At 42.3% G+C, this 6,720-nt stretch overlaps 2 pseudogenes; both read right to left on the minus strand.

Annotated features, from left to right (window-relative positions):
* Positions 1 to 288: 288 nt before the first annotated feature.
* On the minus strand, positions 289 to 742 carry LOC116914334 (annotated as a pseudogene).
* Positions 743 to 1,403: 661 nt separating this feature from the next.
* On the minus strand, positions 1,404 to 2,285 carry LOC116914335 (annotated as a pseudogene).
* Between the last annotated feature and the right edge of the window lie 4,435 nt (positions 2,286 to 6,720).

The following is a 6,720-nucleotide window of genomic DNA, read 5'->3' on the forward strand; positions in this document are numbered from 1 at the left end:
CTGTGTGTATTGAAACAGAAATGGGATGAAAGCCCAGAAATTTCAAGTAAGGTTTCCCTCTAAAGTAGTTCATCAGGAAATAAACAAACACAGAAAGTACTACTGTTAAGATCCATTGGACTCATTAAAGTCAAGGATTTCCAAGTTAGTCTACTTTTCTTACCCCAAGAGTTTGTTTATTTTTGGTAAAAGGCAGAAAAATTAGTTTCTACAAGGAAAATGTGCTTCTGAAGGATAATTTGAAATCATTTTAAAATTTCTAGTAGCATTGAGGATTATTGGAGTATCCTAATACAGACCCTGGGGCTTGCCCATAGTGCTCTTGGTGTACAAAGCCCAGATGTTTTGCCAATTTTTCTTGAGCAAGGACACCAAGATATGGACAGCCAGTTGGATGTTGTAGGCCAGTTCATCAAGGATCATCTTCACATCTGAAAACTAGTTGATGATTTCACTTCATCCACTTTGCCCACCATGTTTTCAATGTGTATCAGCAGGCCAACCTTGTTTAGGCCTGAGCCCAGGATATATGGGATCCGCTTGACCAGCAACTGAAAAGCCAAAAACGCATCATACTTCTTGGCTAGCTTTCTACCAACTTCTTGTTCTTATTAAGCTCCGTAAGCACCTCCACCATTTCCAGAACCATGCAATGCTTGTGCTGGTACCCGTGCAGGACTTCCTGTGCCACCAGGTTCCAAGTATTGCCTGAGACTTTGCTGTTTATGGCTGCTCCTGCCATGGAAACCAGAAAAGCAATTTGAAAATCTTGATGTATATATATTGAAAGATACAAAAATTATGGAGCAGTGAGAATAACAGGTTAGGTACTATGACTTTATAAAGACTTGCCTAGGCCAAGAAGCAGCACACAGACCTCATTTATGCAAGCTAAAAATGTATACAGTTGCATAGTACTGCAATACTGATACGTTACTTGCATACATAACTATTACTGTTATTAATAACATTTGGGACACTGTCTTATGCCCAACAAGACATCATTAAGTCTTTAGGTCTTCTCTTTCCTCTTAGGGGAGGGCATTTCTATCCACTAAAATTTCCCATCTAATAGTCAAATATAGGAACCAGCTTCCACAAGGTACTTTAACTAATGAGACCTTAAGTGCAGTTTTCACTCTAAATTTTTAGATAGCAAACAGTCCAAGGGATCATACATATACTACAATGGAAGAGTTATACATGAAGTCTTTCAGTGGACTTGACTGCTGGTGGATTTTATGACATGCTCAAGCATCACATTAAAAGGAATCCTGTCTGAGTTAGTATTTTGTCCAACCACTGGAGAGGGCCATTCAGATAAAGTTCAATCCATCAAGGAGAACCTCTTACTGTCTGCCTCTGGTATTCTGCTCTCCCACCCTTCACAAACCTCATTCTTACTATGCACATTTAAGTTGGCTGATAAATGGCTTCAAAGCCCTCATTAATAGATTGCGCCAAACAGCAAGTCCTTGGTTATCGAAGATCTTCAGATGACAGCCTGGAAGAACTAGCGTTGTGCCAACCACATCTTGGGGCTGCATTACCGTTGATATGATACTTTGCTTCAAACGTTTATCACTCATTCTCCATAGTCACTGATATATCCAGGTGGTGGGGTTCTAGGGTGTAACTACTCTGGCACCCATCAGCTCCTGACGGGAGATTAGTGTTTTCTGGAATGGAACGAGCACCAGCCTCCAGAGGTGGCAGTTCTCTTAGAAGCTCTGAGTGCTGAGGCACTAATCCTGAAGGCAAAGCTGGTGTCTCCGCTCTCTGGTAGTGGTCAGGATTTATGCATACTTCACTCTTTTTCTCAGATTGAAAGCAACACTCGCAGTTTGCAATTGATGTTACCTTATCATGACTGTGAAGGTCCAGGCATAACCAGTAATACGCAACACACGTGGCACCCATTGCCCATGTAACTGAAGACAACCACCAAGAGAGCTGGTTTGTTCAGAGAAACTGCCAGTGCCTGTTACTTTCCACTGATCTACAGGATTCGGTGTACTCAGTTCCCAGATTTCAGAGGAAGGGCTCAGTATGCTCGCATATGTCGTGCTGTATTCTGAATGGTGACTGCTTGTTTCCTCAGGCTCATCAGACTGTCCTGTTCCCTTAGCCAGTCCTTCACCAGACTTTTCACTGCCTTCCTGCACCTCTTTTCTTCCTGTCCAGTCTGCTCTCTGCCACCTGCTCCTCCAGCTCTTCCAGAGGTTTTCTTTCCATCCCAGTAGTCTCTTCACAACTGGCAGAGTGAATGGCAAGATGGAGGACATTTGCTTACCAAGGGTAACAATCTACACTCAGAAATACTCTGGTGAATCTACCCCTGCCGAAGCACAGTATCTCCAGAATAAAATAATCCAGGCACCAATTGCAATAACTACGTCTGAAATGTGTGCAGTCAATTAGCATGCTCTTTTTTTTTCATCTTTATTAACTTGAGTATTTCTTATTTACATTTCGATTGTTATTCCCTTTCCCAGTTTCCAGGCCAACATCCCCCTAACCCCTCCTCCTCCCCTTCTATATGGGTGTTCCCCTCCCCATCCTCCTCCCATTACCGCCCTCCCCCCAACAATCACATTCACTGGGGGTTCAGTCTTAGCAGGACCAAGGGCTTCCCCTTCCACTGGTGCTATTCATTGCTACCTATGAGGTCAGAGTCCAGGGTCAGTCCATGTATAGTCTGTGGGTAGTGGCTTAGTCCCTGGAAGCTCTGGTTGGTTGGCATTGTTGTTCATATGGGGTCTCGAGCCCCTTCAAGCTCTTCCAGTCCTTTCTCTGATTCCTTCAACGGGGGTCCTGTTCTCAGTTCAGTGGTTTGCTGCTGGCATTCGCCTACGTATTTGCTGTATTCTGGCTGTGTCTCTCAGGAGAGATCTACATCCAGTTCCTGTCGGCCTGCACTTCTTTGCTTCATCCATCTTATCTAATTGGTGGCTGTATAAGTATGGGCCACATGTGTGGCAGACTCTGAATGGGTGTTCCTTCTGCCTCTGTTTTAAACTTTGCCTCCCTATTCCCTGCCAAGGGTATTCTTGTTCCCCTTTTAAAGAAGGAGTGAAGCATTCGCATTTTGGTCATCCCTCTTGAGTTTCATGTGTTCTGTGCATCTAGGGCAATTCAAGCATTTGGGCTAATATAAGACACTTATCAATGAGTGCATACCATGTGTGTTTTTTTATTGATCATTTTATTCATTTACATTTCAAATGATATCCCTTTCCAGGTTTCCCCCCATCTCTCCCTTTTGCCTCTATGAGGGTGCTCCTCCATCTACTCAACCCCTCCCACCTCACTGCTCTAGCATCCCCCTACGCTGGGGCATCAGTGATCTAAAAAACCAAGGGTCTCTCCTCCCATTGATGCCAGAAAAGTCCATCTTTTTCTACATATGTAGTTGGAGCCATAGGTCCCTCCATGTATACTCTTTGGTTGGTGGTTTAGTTCCTGGGGGTTCTGGCAGTCTGGTTGGTTGACATTGTTGTTCTTCCTATGGGGTTGCAATCCCCTTCAGTACTTCCCTTAGCTCTTTCATTGGGGTCCCTGGGTTCAGTTTGATGATCCACATCTGTATTGGTCAGGTGCTGGCAGAACCTCTCAGAGGACATCCATATTAGACTCCATCAGCAAGCACTTCTTGGCATCAGCAATATTGTCAGGGTTTGGTGCCTGCAGATGGAGTGGAACCCTAGGTGGGGTGATTCCTTGGTGGCCTTTCCTTCAGTCTCTGCTCCATTTTTTGTCCCTGTTTTTCCTTTAGACAGGAATAATTCTGGGTTAAAAACTTTGAGATGGGTGGGTGATGCCATCCCTTAACTGGGTGCTTTGCCTATCTTCTGGAGGTGTCTCTATAACATGCTTCTTAAAGGCACAGAATTAGAAGCTAATAAGCTGCGCCCTTGAAACAACTTTGCCATGTGGAGGATGAGCCCAGCCTTCTCAGCCAGAAGTGTGTTTGTGAATACACACAGCATTTTGGAACCCGCAACTGTTACAGTTAACAAAGTCTCTGGGGTAAAAGGAAAAAGTGAAAGCAAAATGCCACTTGCCCCTAATTTGGCTCCCAGGCCCTTCTGCTACCCAAACCTTGAGGTCAGAGCAGCCAGCTTGGGTTGGGTGGGACTTTGAGAGACTGTCCCCAGTGTCTGTTATATAGAGTTTTGTCTTCCGGAAGTGGGGGAGCCATATGGACAGTTCAGTATTTAATTTCTCCCTTGATGGATGAATTTTCTCACTGGAAAAGAGTAGGGAATGGAGGTTGGCCAAACAAAGGATGAGAATTGATCCATTTACTATTGGAAGCAAGCTGAAGAAGGGAGAGTGATAGCTAGGTCCCTTTCCTATCACGAAATGGCATGATAGAAACCAGGTGTGATAGTCCAGGCCTGCAATCCCAGCACTTGGAAGGCTAAAGCAGGGCCCATGACTTTAAGGCTATCCTGGGCTACAGTGTGAACTTTTGTCTCAAAAATAAACAAGACACAGCAAAAGACCTAGGCCCTTATCAACATGTCAAAGAAGAAAGGCAGAGAATGTTTTTGTTTTTGTTTTTAAGTGAAAGGCTTTTAAAAGTGAGCTTCATTCTGTTTTGATATTCAATTATTTTCCTGGGTATAAAAAAAGGAAATGATTTTATAGTCCAGTGTTAACACCTTAGTGAAATGTATGAGTAGAAGACAGGTATAAGAACTACAGAAGTGGCCGATAAGGGAAAGTGCTGCTTAGAACAGTGGACTGCCTAGGCCCACTGTGCAAGTAGGAATTGAACTGGATGCTCTCTTATAGAGTTTGTACTTACATCAATGCCAGGCAGACACGAACATGTATACCAATATGCTGGAAACATTCAAAGCATATTTTCTACCATTACATCTGTACATAAGTAATAGGATTTGTAGTACTTACCATTATACATGTATACCTAAAGGCAAATTATTGTATTTGTATTTGTGTGTGTGTGTGTGTGTGTGTGTGCAAGTGCATATCACCATATTCACTGAGCTATCTAATTCACACCATCTTTGACATTTACAGCTGCTTTAAAAGGGTACCTTGGCATCTCTTCTGTGGAATAGGCAAAAAGCAGGAAGGGCAAATGGTAAGGGTGTGTGCACTGGTGTAACTCCCATAGAATATTTATTGTAAGAAATGTGTGAGCATTGCTGTAAAATAAAATCTTCATTTTATCAATCTCTGACAAGAGCTGAAAGTTTTTCTAGGTCTGCTCTCATGTAATCTACTCTCCACATGACAGAACACTATTTTAAGAATGAAATGTTCCTTTCCTTTTGGCTGAACAGTATGGGGTGTGTGGTGTTTGTGTGTGTGTGTGAGAGAGAGAGAGAGAGAGAAAGAGAGAGAGAGAGAGAGAGAGAGAGAGAGAGAGGAGGGAGGGGGAGGGAGAGAGAGAGAGAGAGAGAGAGAGAGAGAGAGAGAGAGAGAGAGAGAGAGAGAGAGAGAACACAAAGCATAGCCTTGTCCACTTGGGTCAGAAGAGGAAGACACAGGGGGTCCTGCTCTATCATTGTCTGCTTCACTCCTTGGATACAGACATAGTGGTATGAATGAGAATGGCCCCTATAGTCTCATATATATGAATGTTTGAAGTAGAAATCATGATGTTAAGAACAATATACTAGATGCAAAAGACAAGAATCATATATTTTATCTTATAGTAAAGCTAAAATATTTTTAAAGATGGCGTGAAAATAGTAAAATAGTAAGGGGACTGGCTACTAGGGAAGGCTCAGGGGACAGAATGGAAGGGTTAGTGGGGGAGACCATAGTGGAGAGGGTAGGTATGACTAAAGCATGATACATGCATGTATGAAAAGATTAGAGTAAAACTTACTTATGTATACAAACATGCACATTAATAGTTACAATAAATTAAAAACCCAAATGTAACAGTGCCAGCTTCTAGACCCTCACTGAATTTTCAGGATCCTTGATAGTATGAACACTCCAGTCACCACTGTGGCTCTCTCCTTCCCTATCCATAGGATACTAACTTCCTTTCCTCATTTCTATGTTCTTTCCTCTCAAGTACAGGTTTCTACAGAGAGATGTAACATCTGGCCATTCCCAACTACCCATCATGCATCACACAGAAATTTTCCAGTTCTTTCCAGATGCTGGGTGTTTATATACTCAGAGGAAGCAAGATTTTTTTCTACTTATTCTTTTTAAGATCACCTTTCTTTTTTTCTTTTGTTCTTAAGTTCATTGAAATCAGGGACTGTGCTCTGTTATGTTTCTTAAGGTCGCCCTCATACCATTACTGCTTAATTCATTATAAATGTTCAAAACATTATTGCTAGATAGTACCTATATTTCCTATTGTAAGAGATTTAAAATAAATGATTTTAGTTGCCTTCCCTGTCAATAGAAAGATAATGGACACATAAAGCCACAGATTACCTTCACTACTGTAGGGATGGTTTGAATGTTCCAGTTCATATCTCACTCATTGCATTAACGGCTTCTATTAGGCATCTGTGTAAGATCCTGTCAGATTGGTAAACTGTCTCTTAACACTTACTGGCTGATAAATCCAGTAAGTCTATGGTTAAAAGACAGATCTAATATTAGCAAAATGCAATGGGCTTCAAAGACATGAAGAATCATTCTAGGAAATGCTTTTTTTCTCCTCATGCAGAGCTGTGAGGCTTGGCTGCTCTTCCTTGTGGAATGACATAGGTTATC

This window comes from Rattus rattus, chromosome 13 (assembly GCF_011064425.1).
Source record: "Rattus rattus isolate New Zealand chromosome 13, Rrattus_CSIRO_v1, whole genome shotgun sequence".
Taxonomy (NCBI): domain Eukaryota; kingdom Metazoa; phylum Chordata; class Mammalia; order Rodentia; family Muridae; genus Rattus; species Rattus rattus.